This window comes from Polyodon spathula, chromosome 57 (assembly GCF_017654505.1).
Source record: "Polyodon spathula isolate WHYD16114869_AA chromosome 57, ASM1765450v1, whole genome shotgun sequence".
NCBI lineage: Eukaryota > Metazoa > Chordata > Actinopteri > Acipenseriformes > Polyodontidae > Polyodon > Polyodon spathula.
The window spans coordinates 641,638-657,265 of NC_054590.1; the positions used below are offsets into that span (position 1 = coordinate 641,638).

Consider the following 15,628-nt stretch of genomic DNA (forward strand, 5'->3'; position numbering starts at 1 on the left):
TGGGTGGCTGTTTCTAACCCAGTCGAGAGTATTTAATTCTCGCACACTCCATGCTGGTGTCAGGTTTGTCGTACAAAGAGTGCAAGAGAAAGTACACACTCAACCTGATCAGAGGGACGCACCGAACACTTAGAAACAATGTCATGAAATCTAAAATTAAAAAAAAAAAAACACAAAACATGATATTAACGCATTTAATCTGTTTTTGTAGAAGCTGCTATGGTTTAAAAGTTTTGAATGCTTTATTATTGACATGTGAGACCTACATTCTCAGCAAAATTACAAGTGCAGTTGTTGCTAACAGTTTCCAACGGGGAAGTGACTTCTAATTGACATCAAGGTTGGTTTGATCAGCCTATTCCCTAATAAGCCAGAGGTGTTTTGTTTTTTTTAGTATTTTACAGACCTGAGGAATCCCCCTGGGTAGCATCAACTACTGCTTTTTAGGGGCAATCCCGGGATAACCAAGGATAGGTTGAAACACAAACCAGCGTGATTCCACAGTGCTGTAGAAATGCTCCGGATGCAGGGTGTTCAAAATCGACAGACGAAGCTCCTTTTAATTTTCACCTTGCACTTCTCCAGAGCTGCACTGGGCTGTGTCTGCATGCTTTGCTATGCGTTGGTGGGTGGTGGCTGGCTGAACACATTACCTAACCTTACTGAGAGGGTTTGCAGACAGGAGGGGCTTACTCTAAAAACAAAACACAAAGTACAGCTGCAACAAAGAAGCCTTCAGTGTCTTTGTCTCACCTGACAAGCTCCAGCTCTACTGCAAACAGAGGCACTGCCCTGCACCTGCAGTGACCACCTACAACTACGTGACTCCCTGGTGCAGTGAAATGTTCAAAAAGAATCAAGCCATACGATTCTCCAGTGCAGTGAAATACTCTAAAGTAATCAAATTACCCGAGTCAAAAACGTGAAGTAATACCTGACTTGCCGTAGGATTACATTTTATTCATGATGACACTAGCACTAGACACTGAAAATATAAAAAAAAATTATATTTTATATTTACTATATATATATATATATATATATATATATATATATATATATATATATATATATATATATATATTTATATATATATATAACGGAGAGAAATGAGAAACACTGCAGAAAACATTCCCTTTAATTTCCCTATATGCATCCAAGCTGACATGAAAGCCTGGTTTTTCAGCACTGCTAAGGAAAAGAAGAACCCATATTATCCAAGCTAAGTAATGCTGGTTTTTAAGCAGTATAACTGGATTAAAAACAAATGCCAGAAATCTATTTTCTTTTTGTGGACGATTTGGGTAACCCTAGTCCATCCCACCCACCAAAATCCAATCTCAGGTGCCATGTGTAACCTGAACCAACAAAAATAATTTGGCGAAAAAAAAAAAGTAAATAAATCTAACTGATCCCAAAACAACAGTGCTCGTTTAGCGAGTGTTCTTAGCTCCTGGGGTGCCAGTCCTGTAGTTTAATAACTCCCGTGGCACAGAGCCACAGCGCTCTGAAAGCAGACTGTGTCACACAGTAGCTGCATTCCCCAATACCATTGTCTTTTTAAACAAAAGGTTTTAGAACTCGGACGGCAGAAGCCATAAATTCTGGAAAGCTGTTTGTTTGCTGCTACAGTAGCAACCGCCAGGATGAAGTGCAACCGCAGCTCGCTTAAAGTTCACCATGCTTTTCCCATGGCTCTACTCTGCATTTACCGTAGTTTATCCTTGTTGATTAATATGCTTTACCATACCTTTCTGTGCTTTACAATGCTTACCTCTGCTTTCACTGTGCTTTATTACACTTAGCTATGCTTTTGCTACAGCAAACTTAAAACTTGGAATAGGGGAAAACTGCTATGCAAATTCCATCCCTGCAAATGGGAACACATCTCAGTTATTACTGAAGGGAGCAGCAGCACAGCTACAAAGCACATCAAGTGGGGCCAGATTTATCAAGGATCGCGGGCCAAGGAAAGTGCGTTTCTGTTTGCGAGAGGAAAATAAAACTGTTACGAAACTGGTAACAACTTTGGCACACTTGTTGTGAGTGCCAATATATGACTAGTTCTGTAACATTAAAAAAAAAAAAAAACCCTCTGCATTTATTTTAGTAAAATATGGTGGTGATCTGGCCAAATAACCACATAGAGGGGTTTAGTGTCCTAATTCTACAGTAAGCCAAGGATTTGATCGGCCCGGAGAATGAGCTGCTCTCCTTCTGTAAAACAGAGACACACACACACAGACAGACAGAGAGGCAGAGAAGAGAGAGGCGGAGAGAGAGAGAGCACTTGTGATACACTTGAACTGACTCATTAAGTGCAGCTTTGCTCTTCCATACCACAATCTGATACACTTTTCCATTTGAAGCTCTGATGTTACACCAGATAACCTTCACAGTTTAAAATACAGCAGTCACTCACATCCTTCGAGGATCTTAAACCCTCCTATTTATTCAATTGAGAGTTTGGCTACACCTGCCACACTATGCTTGATATTCAAACGAGCATGCCTTGGTTTATTTACTAAAGCACCAAGGAAATCAAACAATTGGGGAGGTAGAACAAACCACATACAGTACTTGGGAAACAAAGTACAGGACTACATTGTTCAAAGTAATGCGAGTGGCGCATGCGATAAAGGCACTCTGCGTGGAATGCAGGATGCGCTCTATAGCATCAAGGTCGACAGTTCGTTTTTATGTTAGGGGGGTGGCGCAAAATTGGCAGAGATCCGCCCAGGTGGCGAGGGCTTAGGTCTGCCAGGGTGTCCTCGGCTCACCTTGCACCAGTGACCCTTTTAGACTGGCCGAGCACCTGCGGGCCTGCCTGTAAGTTGCCCAGAGCTACGTTGTCCATATATACCTGAACAAGTTCAGAAATCCAAGACTAGGTACAGGGCTAGTGCGGGTTTCAAACCCTACTTCATTTTAATCTCATTTTTAAAATATTTTCAATGTGCACAGTAACAGGTGAGAAGTTAGTTACTTATTATTTGATTGCTGACTGTGCAGCAGAGCTCAGTGCAAAACCAAATGCCATTTTAGTAGTGTAAAGGGCGCAGTTTAGCGCACTGTTGGGTACCTACTTGCGGGAGACGGAGTGCTGTAGCTGCTGACTGGTAGCTGATGCTGGAGTGCGGCGAGGCCGGGGGGTGAGAGACCCCCAATTACATGCGGGAAGAAGAAGGGGTAGTGCTGCACGGGGTAGCCATTGAGGTGAGTGCCCCCTTGTGGGTTGGGGCAGGAACTGCTGTTACTCGCCATGGCGGAGGATCCCACGAGACTTAATCCACTGCCTCCCAAATTGAGGAAAAAATAAATCTTACAGAAATGAAAAATTAAATAGTAATAATAATAACAAAAACAATAAAAAATGTGGTGCAGCTTTTAACACTACATGAGTGCACAGATCAGCTGGTCAGTAGAGAAAAAAAATATATATATTTTTGTCTAATTATAATCCTTGTTTTGAAACGTGCTGTCCGATTGCAGGTGAAGTTCTAGCGTGAATCCTGTATCTGTTAAATACGGTTTGTTGTTTATAATAATAATATTAATAAACAACAACAAGGAATAAAAAAAAGTACACTCCTTTGCTATTTAAAAAAAAAAGAAAAAAATTATGTACAAGCAGCAATGAACCTGAAACGCCCACTTTTTTTTGTGAGAGTGAAAAAAAACCCTGTACAAGAAGAAAAAAAAAAAAAAAAACACTTGTTCCCTGGTAAAGTCAAGCCAGGCCAAGCTGTCCCCTGTGATGCCGGATTATTAAACAGCAATGGCAAGATGAGATTGGGGGGAGGGGGAGTGGGTCCTAAAAACTTGCCAGCAGCTCCACCCACAAAGAAACTCCCCCAGTTCTCCTCTTTTTCTTTACTTTCTTTCTGCCGGTCCCTTGTTATCTCTCGGTCTGTGTTGAGCTCACAAGGTGCTGCCGGACGTGTGCTGTGCTCAGAGTTGTCCTGACTTTACAGTTTTATCCAGACTGCCCCCCTTGCTTGCGCCTCTCTCCAGGTTACTGTAATCCACTCTGCAGACAGGAGGAGGGCCTGTTGAAGAGACAGTGAGAGTTAGATCTGGGGGGCTCTGTGTGTATGCATCATCATTATACTTGAGCAGGGCACAGCTGTTTTGTAATATACTCCCCAAAGAGTATTTCCCCCCCAAAAAATGTAAAATTCCATCCATTGAATAATAAATGCAGTCTTCCAGCATGTCTGAAAGGTTAAAACTCCCTGAAGAACATTTAAAGGATGCTACTTTTTGTAACGCAGCCCTGTTAAAATAGACCAGCATGACTTGTGAGTTAAAGGTTTTTGCATAGGGCCATTTACTTTAAAATGGAGAAAATAAATAAAAAAAAAACGTTAAATTACTACTGTGTAGAACAACTTGATTTCCCAATAAAATGCACCCCGTCCTCCCTCCTGGAGAGTGCTCAGGCTATGGTCTTGGAATTGAATTTGCAATTAAAACAGATCCGCTCACGGGAAGCATGAGGGCCACTTACCATTTGAAGCAGTTAATAAAACATTTAAAATGAGAGAAGACGGGGGTGGCTGGAGCTGGAAGTCTTGTTTTCTTGGAAACAAGCTGCTGGTAGACTACATGGAGTTTACTCAGGAGCGGGAGATTCCTGTAGCTGGAGCTCTTAAACAGAGTGAACCGGCTCTTACTCATGAACCCAGTCACTGTAGAACTTTACTGGGGTTCTCTCACAAACACAGCACTGAAAAAAAACTACTTTGAGAACAAAGTTTCTTCACACAACAGACAAGGTCTTTTTAGCCAATCAGAACACAGACAGATTTTTATTTATTACACAACAACAAAAGGACGGAAAGACTCCTATTACTTGCCAGTGTGTATAGGTGACACGCTCAGGTGTGTCTGATTAAACTAACAGTAAACCAGGAATGGATCAAACTGCTATGTAATGCCTTATTTCCATTCCTGCAACATTACAAATCCGACCCAAACCATGTAAATATACCCTCAATACAGTCATCCTGCTATACATGTAATTCCAGCCAAGCAGTTACAATATACAGCCCTGGACAACAACTCATATAGAGTGATCTATGTGCAAGAGAATAAGAAATAGGAAATAAATTACAAACCATCGCTGCGTTAGAAATTTGATCCCTTCCCACCCACCACCCTACACACAACAGCACTGGAAAAAAAGTGTCCAGCTGACTCTAAACGGAAGCCCCCTGTACTCTATGTCCCCTGCTCTTTGCAAAACGCCCTGCCACATTCCACCACAAAGTCAGATTCGCCTGCTTTAAAAACATACTGGTCCCGTGAGGCACTCTCATAAGTATTCGCCTGCGTCATAAAACATGCCTGGCAGAGAGGGAGCTGTTCAAGCCAGCTGCTGTCTGGTACTGTTCAATTCAATCTCTACACTTCCACGGCAGCACTGGGCCAGGTTTGTTTAAGTCGTCCCCGTCCCTCCCTCAGAGCAGGCTGTGGAGGACCCTGGTGGGCGGCGCTCTTTATAGGACGGAGATCCATTTATTGGTTTTGTTTTATTGATTGCCTGTAAAAAAATGAGGTAACACTGGTGTGAAAGACACCATATGAAAGAGCTTGTACTAATTTGTACCATAATGCAATGCAAGTTTGTGTGAGAGAGATCTATCTATCTACACACACACACACAAACATTTATCTACACAGACTGTAAAACCTAGACTGGCTGAAACCGCTATGAGAACAGAACCCTGCTTCCATCATGGCATGTGATCAGAGGCATAATTCTAGTTTAACTTGCTGTAACCTGTTTTCATATGTGAACCATTTAAACATTCAGTGTATGATCAGAAGACTGACGGACGCATCCGAGTAAAAGGGAAATCTGCAGAAACCCAATGAAGCAAACCAAGATGCAGTAATTAATTGTCATGCTCACTGGCTTGGATTCCACTAATGAATTATTAAGTGTGATACTAAGTAGGTTACCCCCACCCCTGGGCCCTTCCTCTTACAGGACTAGATTTGGTAATTAATTTGCAAGCACTAGAGATGTTAAATGTACTGTGTAAACCTTAATATGAAAAATTTGAGATATCTGTGAAGTAAAGGAGATTGTGGTATTGAACTTGGCCCAGCGATCATGTATTAGTTCACTTTAGGGGAACCCCACTGTGCAAGTCTGCTTTTAGGGGTGTGATTTAGTATACAAGGCTCAGATTAGATCTGTTTTTCTGGGATTTGTTCCCGTTTCACCGCAGTGCTCCCGACTAGATAAGGCTGTGAACACGATGCAATGCCTCCTTCGACATTCGTAAACCCTCGTCTCTACCTGAGATCAGCGAGATGGGAAATCAGCCTTTTTAAACATCAGTGACAGGGAAACAGCACAGGGGGAGAGATGGCTAAACGGTGTTTATATAAAAAACATAAAACCAAAAAAAAAAAAACCCAGTCACGTAGGAAATAAGACTCCTATTGCAGAGCAGTTTCACCCATTCCAGGTTTTATTATTATTAGCTTGATTAGCCACAGTGTATAGGTAACAAGCTCAGGTGTGTCTTGAACTCACATTGAAACCAGTAATCCAATAATCCAAAAACATTTATAAATAAATTAATTAAATTAAATAAAAACCCTTTTACTAGAAAAAACAAGCTCCTCCCCAATGTAGCTGCAGCTTAGTGTCTGGTCAGCTTAACTGCTTCAGTATATCTGAGGGGTGACAAGAGCTCAGCTCCCAGTGCATAGTGCTTAAGAGTCATTCCAGGCTTCACTGTCCGAGCCACAGTTGTAAACCCTGGAATAACACCATGCTAGAGCATTACAAAAGGGTTGTTTTTTTGTACTGTCCCTTTCTACCTTTTATGACATCTAAATTATTTACTTTATCCTCATCTGTGTGAAGGTGCCCTGAGCGGCGTTCAGAAGCTACTCTTCTGTCCCAGTTGGCAGCCTTAGCTGTATCTAAAGCAGGCTAGATCAGCAAACTGTCTTTGTAAAAGTGAAGCCAGTGCTATCTAGTTAAGGATCAAGTGTATTTTTGTATTACTGGTATTGTACTGCTCAGCACTAGACAGCACTGGCTCTTACTGATTAAGAGACACTTTGGCTGATGTAACCTAGGTTGCACTATGTCTATGGCAGGTAGCTAGAGCACGAGAACAACTACTCAAATATCAAAAATATGGACAATTTTAGTAGAGACTATGTTAAGCTGTGAATCTGATTCTAAGAGGGTTCCTGTTTGTCTAATCTGGTGGGTATCTGCCTCAATTGAAATGTAAATATGATTCATATAATAATGGAACTTTGCTTCAAGCACTTAAAATTGGATAAAAGATTCATTTCTCAAAACTGCTTGGGTACACCCCCCCCCCATAAAGAAAAGCATGAGTGTAAAACTGCAAAAATGCAGTGCAAGAAAATACCGTGGTAAACTTTTACAGGGGTACATGCACAGTTCTGAATGCTTCTTTATTAGCATCAGGCAAAACATCTGCCCCTCTGCATGATGTGCGTGCTTGCGTGTGTGTGTCTGTGTTTGTGTGTGTGTGTTCAGTGTTGCCAAAGGCAACATTCCTCATATGATAGCGCTGGTTATGTATGAACCACGGTGAAGATAAAAGACATTTTGCCAAGCCCGGCTTCAGGCATTAAGACATGATGGCCGTGACATTTTTGTTCCTTGAAAAGGTCACGCTGTGATAATCTGAAATGCCAGTGTACATGCACCTGAGTGAAGTGCAGCCGGTCCTCAAATTATCTTTCTGCCTGAAGACCCCCCTTGAGTATACAATAACAACTGAGCTAGAAATAAACTTGGACGGGTGTTTGCGTAATGCAGCACAGTGGCACTGTAGTGTGCTAATGATAATGCTTTCAAAAGGCGAAACTGTTATAACAATCTGCAATTATTTGGGTTTCCTTACCCCAGCATTATGAAGGCGTGTGTACATGTTTTAAAATCAATCCAACTAGTGCTTGCCAAGTTGGTAAAAAGCTTAATTTTGTATTATAACTCAAAAGCTTCTTGCTGAAACGATGTTCTAATTTCTTAATGTCTTTTGAAAAAATATATAGGTTTTAATTAAAAAACATACATCAAGCAAGGCTGTACAAGAACATGTACTAAAAGAAAATTATTAACAGATTGTTAAGTTAATTTTGCGACCAATTTGTCTATTTAAAATCTAAATATATACAGAGGTCAATTAATGATATGGAATGGCTATATAGAAGGGTTTTTTTCTTCTTTTTAACACTGAAAACATGATGATTCAGCACTTTTGTTTCCTCAGCTGGGTTAATCAAAAAAATTGCTCAGATACAAGACACTAACTCTTCCCTTCTCTCTCTGTCTTGCTGTCTCTTTTAACAGTAGCCTTCTGCACAGTCACTATTTGGAAATATTTACAAAGACTTTTCTAAGCCAGGACAAGCTCTAGTCCAATGCAGATCCATTGGACAGACACACTTTTAGAGAGAGGTTATTAGAATTATAGAGTTATAAGAATTAGGCTATAGGTTTCTTTTGAGAGATTATATATATATATATATATATGTGTGTGTGTGTGTGTGTATATGTCTATATTCACAATTCTATGCACAAGGGGTTAGGATTGCAGGATCACTGACAGCGTTTAGAAAACGTGTGGCAAACCCTAAATCTGTAGCTGATTGTGTTTCCAGTGCAGTGTTGCCCACAGTCGGCCGCAGAGGAATGCAAGAGCGCTCCTCAGTTGGCTTGTGTTAGTTCCACATTTGGAATTAGTGAGACGCATGGATAAGTGCTGACAGCCTTACCAGTTGGATGGCTCCAGACACTCACCGCTAAAATAAAAAACAAGAAAACTCGCATCCTATAATAAAAACTCTGAAATCAGGAAATACTCAAACCGTTATACATTATTTCCATCCCTGGGATAAAATAAATACTATACCGTTCAGAATTTTTTTCTTTTACTTCTGTTCACCTTTTAAACTTTTTAACCTTCAAAACCTTAATGGAATTAAAGATCAAATGATCATTGATAATGAGTAATTTCTGTTAAAGAAGAAAAAAAAACCCTCAAGGACAATGGTCTTCAAAGCTGTCTCTATGATGCCAACTGACATAATCTGTGCCACTGCACTATAGATGCAGCAGTCCAGGAATAAAATCCATTACAATTCTACCACTCTGCTTTTTAATGCCACAGGATATACTGTAAATGTTTCAGATTATGTAGTGTCATTTAAATCTTTAAATAATTTTTTTTTTTTTTTTTTTAAATAAGCATTCGCTAAATGTCATGGGAGGAAAAAAAAAAGAAAACTTGGAAGGTGCAAGATTTTCTTGCACCCTTTAACCCGCTGCTATTTAAAAGGTGAAAAGTAATTGATTGGAGTGCTTCAGCGAGCTATTTTCTCCTCCCGAGGTGTTGAGCGGATGAGTATCGATCTTCTAATTGATTGATCGTCGTCTCAGAGACACAACGAGTCAACATCATTATTCTTCAGGAAGAGGGAGGAGAGGGGGAGAGAGAGCGAAGATCCCCCCACATACACTAACACTATTGAGGAAGAAGAGCACAATACAGTCCAGTCTAAGTGTGTGTGTGTGTTTGCGCGTGTGTGTCACATTTAAAACAGTCTTGTGTGTGTGTGGTAATTACTAAAAGTTGGTTTAGTATTTAGTGTATCCCAGCTTGTCATGGTAGGAGAAATCCCTGCCAACACAACTATCGTGTGTGTGTGTGTGTGTGTGTGTGTGTGTATATATATATATATATATATACATACGTGTCTGTGTGTGTGTGTGTGTGTGTGTGCGTGTGTGTGTGTGCGTGTCCTTTGTTACTCAAGTCGTTGAAATTCATCCAACAACTACTAAACACTCAGTAGTCCGTCATTTAGAAAACGCAACAAATTAAACAGAAACCATTTCGACTAGAAGTCTCTTAATTGTCTTCAATGGCCAATGACGCCATCACTGTCTAGTCAACTTGATCTGGTTTCAATTCATCTCCTGACCAGTGCGAGGACTGGTTTCCAGTAGCGGTGCACTCACATTATGACGCTGACTGAGCCACTTAAAGTCAGAGTCAGCACCAACAGCTTTCGGCAGAATCAGATCAACACACACAGCTGGGCTGAGGAAACAGCCCTGATATCTGATCAAGCAGAAACACTATCACCATGACTGGGCACAGCGAGCCCTGCCCTGCCACACAGGAAGAGACAGGCCAGGCACTGCAACATGTGACAGCTCTGGGTTTGTGTACCCGAATAGAAATTCTGCTCCTGAAGCTCGGACTGAGATAGCCAGATGGTTCAGGATTTTCCTGAATTTATTCAAAAGCTACCGTAGGCTTACGGCCAAGCTTGTTACAACGAGCCAAGCAGAATATAGGCACATTTCTCACTGTAGCAAATCGAAAAGCGAGGGGGGCCCAGGACAGAGAAACCCATAGCACACCACACACCAGCATCCAAATCGGGCTTCAATTCCACTAGCAAGGAAACTTTAAAACCACCACTATGCTGTCCGAACCACTTTAGATTTTTATTTGAAGGGGGAAGGGTGGGGGGGAGAACATACAATTGTTCATTAGTGCACATTTGTTATAAAATTCAGTCAAAATGTTTACAAATCAAGGCTAAAGCTGGGTGCACCTGGAAGGGGACAGTGTGGTATGTTTAGCTATCATCACTTTGCAATGGAAAGTCTCCTTTGTTTGTCATGTTCGTCCTTCTATAAAAGCTCATTTTTTCAGCTGTCTACAATGAAAGATGGAGTCCATAATGTATTTTTTTTTTTTTTTTAAAGGATGGAATGTTGGGGACAGGCCAAAAAAAGCAGCAAGGTCTGTACAGCTTTAAAGGAGTGCTTTATAAAAAATAAACAAACATTCTGCCAATATTAGGAGCACCTAACAAAGTTTTTAAAATCCATTTTTAGCTAGCAATATTATAACTGCCATCACCCTTCGAATGAGTGCTAATCAAAGTTTTAAACCAAATCTGTTTACCTCTTATGAGCTCTAGAAATATTATAAACTAACGAAAGTTTGAAAAATGCCCTCTCATACCTCTTATTAGCAATATTGTCACTGTCCCTTCCCTTTTAAAGGAGTGCTAACCAAGTTTTCTTTCAATCCATCTGAGTACCTCTTGTTAGCTTTAACAACATTAAATCACAGGATCTTTTTTTTTACATATTGAAGATGTTTTGTTTATTTGCTTACATTACATACATACTTCAATTTGGAATACGCACATACTAGCTGTAATAATGTAATAAGGATGAAATCTCAGAATGACAATGCATTATTTGTGTGTGTGTATATATATTATAGGTAATGTAGGTACGCAACGTGAATAATTTTGGTACACACCAGTTTTCCTTTTTCAAATGTATATTCAAATGGAGAGCGAGCGAGAGAGAGAATTCCACTTTGAAACATTCCCAGAGACCAGAGAAAAAGACACGCTGACGTTAATCCGAGCCACTTCTGATGCTTGAAGTGCTTCTTTTTGTTTGCATGAATAACCAGAACATCGTGTGCAGCTGCATGTCAGCAGCATCCCAAATCTGCACAGGGCATGCCTCTTAAGCATCACACGATTGAGATTATTAAAGCTTAAAATAACCAAGGACTAGGAAAAAGAAAGAACGCAAAACATGGAGAGAGAGATGGAGAGAGTCATGGCTTTTTTTTTGTTATTATTTTTCTCCCCCGCTCCTTTATGCGGCCTGTCTCTGGAAGGGGATGGTAAAATGCAAATGGTTTCCCCGAGCAAACGATATTAAATTTTGAAAATCACATCCATTTTCCACAGCAGACATGCAGAGAGCTGGGGGATGATCGATGGCACTCTGAACTTTAAATCAGAACGGCGCCTAAGGCATTTTACGGGAATCAGTCACTCAGGTTAATCACTCACTGTGATCAGCTGACACCACTAGCTGATGAGTCGTCACCCTACCCCCCACGAGTCCCCAGCCCCAGCCCCAGCAAAGACTACTGTAATCTGGACTGGCTTCATTGGGTCAGTCCCTTAAACACTTGCACGTTCATCCTGGATAGCCCATGTACACCTTGCAGTTGTTTTTAGCTCCGCTGCACGCAATCTAAACATCAGGGATTTCTTTGTGAGCAAATATAATCTGCAGTGAACTGAACTGCAACGTTCATGCTTTAAGAAACACACTTACTGATTGTGCCAAACTCACAAAAAACAACAACATGAAAGCACAATATAGGGGTCCACTCCATGAAAAACTCGACATTCAGAATCTGTGTGGTTAAACCACACTGCTTTATTTAGTAAGATACCCAGTACAGAATGTAAGAAAACTAAACGTTTCCAAGTAACAAAGGAAATGAATAACGTGCTGAACGAATCCGTGGCCGATATTTCTGGTATAGCTAATAGTAGTAGTAAATGAAAACTGAAGAGTGATCAGAGTTAAACCCTGCAGTGTAGTCTGGTCACCCATCGTCTGGGACAATAGTTACTGTGTTTTTGTATGCAGGAGGGAAGGAGGGAAGGAGGGGGTAGTCTCATGGTGAAATTGATGCAAAACTGATGCTAAACTCATGGAAATTTGTCTTAGCTATTATATCTGTAAGCCTGACAGCTTAAAAAAAATAAAAGGACACAAAGTTGAGTTTTAAAACCATGTTCCACCCAGTTTACAAACAAAGCTCTGAGCTCTGCTCGGGGCTCGAGTGAACAGGAGAAGAATAGCTGGGGCAGAAATAGAAAACTGTATTATTTCAGCAAATCTGTTTGCACAGTTTATTCAGGGTGCCAAGTTTTAGAGAAACTGGACTGACAAAACCTCAAACAATTAGGAAGCATTACTGTAGCAACAGTCGCTGCATCAAATTTTAAACACAACTGTTTGAGTAACAATGAAGCAAAGAATCAACACCCAGCTGCAAGCCCAGTCGCATGTACCTTCGTGCAAGCCGTACATTTCTAGTGCACAAATGCACTTTTGGGTGTGACCAAAACTATGCGCTCTTGAAAGCCAAGCTGAATAAAGTTTTACCTTGTACATTGAGGTTTTGTTTTGTTGCGTTAAACACAGTTGTGCCGCTGTACCATACAGGCTCTTGAAGAACAGAAATACTTTGCTGCTGTGAGACTCTCACACTGCCTGGGTATCCATTTCAAACTGATGAGACAAGGGAGTCAGAGAATGAAATGCGAGCATAGACTTCATGAACAGGTGATATATTTGTTGTTTGCGTGTTATCTGTGTGAAACCCTAACAGTGAGCTTGTTTCTCTTTAAATCCTTTTGGGTAAACTATCTTTTTAAAAAACAAAAAAATGTAAACTGTCATGTTCATTTTCAGTAAATAAACAAAAATAAAAGTAGACCTGATTTAGTTTATACTGTTGTATACCTGTATTAATTTAACAAACTCTTAAGTAACTAAAACATCCAGTTAGTATAATTAGTAATATGACAATTCTCTTAAATTAGTAGGTAGGTCATTTTTCTTTTCATTGTTAACATCCTGACTGCTTTTTACACTTATAACTTTAAAATCTGTTTCAAAGCTCTTTTCAAAATGTCCGCTCTAGTGCACTGGGGTTTGAGATCTGTCCTCTAAATCACTGCAGAAAAAGCAATTAAAAACCCCCCCCACCCAAAAACAACCAACAACTGCTCTGGCTTTTCTGTTCCGTACTACATCCTGGATGGTTACTGCTGTGTTACCTGTTAGACCATCCTTACACTATCACTGCACTAGAGCGGATATTTTGAAAAGAACTTTGAAAACAGACTTTAAAGTTAAAAGTGTAAAAGTTGTCAAGATGTGAACAGCGAAAAGAAAAATTACAGGTACGTTATTCAAACAGTTGCAACAACACATGGGGTTGTTTAACGCTATATTTTTCAGACACCAACAACTTGCTCTGAGTTAAGCACCCCCATGTGCTTTGATAGTTTTGTAATAGGAGGTTCTGTGGTCCAGTGATTAAAGAAAATGGCTTGTAACCCAGTTCAAATTCCAGCTCACTCACTGACTCACTGTGTGACCCTGAGCAAGTCACTTAACCTCCTTGAGCTCCGTCTTTCAGGTGAGACGTTGTTGTAAGTGACTCTGCAGCTGATGCATTGCTCACACACCTTAGTCTCTGTAAGTCTCCTTGGATAAAGGCATCTGCTAAAAAAACAAATAATAATAATAATAAAGTAACTCCATGGAGTTTCCTCCTTAGGTGTTAATGGCTGCAGGAAATGGTTTCATATTCAGGTTTATACTGAACACCACCCCGATATTCATAAGAACATAAGAAAGTTTACAAACGAGAGGAGGCCATTCGGCCCATCTTGCTCGTTTGGTTGTTAGTAGCTTATTGATCCCAATTTAATATATTTGCTATTTTTTTTCTTCCTCTACGATTTTGCCATTTGTATCTCTTAAACATTTAATCTCCTCTTTGAATGTTCGCTTGCTGTTGTAATATTGGAAAAACATTTTGGAATTGGTTTTAGCTCCCTCATAATTCGGTATGGAGCTCTGGAATCCTGTGTAGTCTTAGGGGAGGAGGGCTGTAGATTCCTTCGTTTTGAAAGGTTGATCCCTGCTCTCCCAATGGCAATGCCCTGCAGTAATGGAGATCCATCATCTTTCTGTTATTCTTTCTTATCTGAGTCACACCAGCGGTCTCCCCAGGGCTAGCCTTCTACTCCTCCCCATTAGCCAGGCTGCACTCAGAGACTCACTCTCTCTTTTACTGGGATTTTCCCTCTATTTTTCGTAACTTTGCTCTTTATTACTTTTCTTTCTCTCTCAAATGCATCTCTCCCTCCATTTCTCCCCCTCTCTTTCTTTTTCTATCTCTACTTTTCAGGACCACCTCCACCCCTGCCCAGGGCAGAAAACTGTGGTTCAAATCCCCAGCTCTAGCAGCATATCAGAACCGCAGCCAAGATGCTTTAAAAGGGTGTTTTAGAACTTTTAAATGCCCTGCCAGAACGTGCTGGTTTTAGCTCATTTGGATTGTTAGATGAGCTATGAATAACCTACAGCTACAGACAAACGTTTTGCATCAGCCTGTAGAATTAACAAATTGCTTCATAAAGCCCAATGAAACCTACTCAATGTATTTCCAAATACTTGATGAAAAACTGACAAATTTAAAAAAGTGATATTTCAAAATCTAACATAAAATAATGTAGTATAATTATGTCTTCAGGTAGACTTTTGATTTATGATGTTGAATAAAATAAAGACTTAATTTATTATATATATATATATATATATATATATATATATATATATATATATATATATATATATATATAATATATCTATATTTTTTTTTTTTTTTCCCTCTCAATCCTAAATTCTAGGTGGTGCAAAACGTTTTGAAGTTCAAATCATTGAACCGCAGCGTGTATGATCTTGAAAAATTAAACAAATGTCAGTATGTTGGCATTCTTTACAAACACACAAACAATAAAAGGTTTAATAAATACAACTCTTTATTAAAAAATACATTATCAGTAAACGGCACGCCTCTAATAAATAAATAAATAAATAAATAATACAAATGTATTAACTGATTTTACTTTATACTAAATGATCACAAAGCTACACTTCTAAGCTACCTCTTAACACAGCAGGAGGGCCTGCAGG

At 40.0% G+C, this 15,628-nt stretch overlaps 1 long non-coding RNA gene across 3 annotated transcripts; it reads right to left on the reverse strand.

The window, feature by feature from the left end:
- Nucleotides 1-3,092: 3,092 nt before the first annotated feature.
- On the reverse strand, nucleotides 3,093-14,143 carry LOC121307536. Of its 3 annotated transcripts, none has more exons than XR_005948358.1 (3): nucleotides 14,113-14,143; nucleotides 13,022-13,147; nucleotides 3,093-4,049 (listed from the first exon to the last, which is right to left on the reverse strand). It is a non-coding gene; the product is annotated as an uncharacterized LOC121307536 (long non-coding RNA). The 3 variants fall into 3 exon arrangements; XR_005948359.1 differs by lacking the exon at nucleotides 3,093-4,049 and adding an exon at nucleotides 4,956-5,545; XR_005948360.1 differs by lacking the exons at nucleotides 3,093-4,049; nucleotides 14,113-14,143 and adding exons at nucleotides 4,956-5,545; nucleotides 14,007-14,047.
- Nucleotides 14,144-15,628: the final 1,485 nt, after the last annotated feature.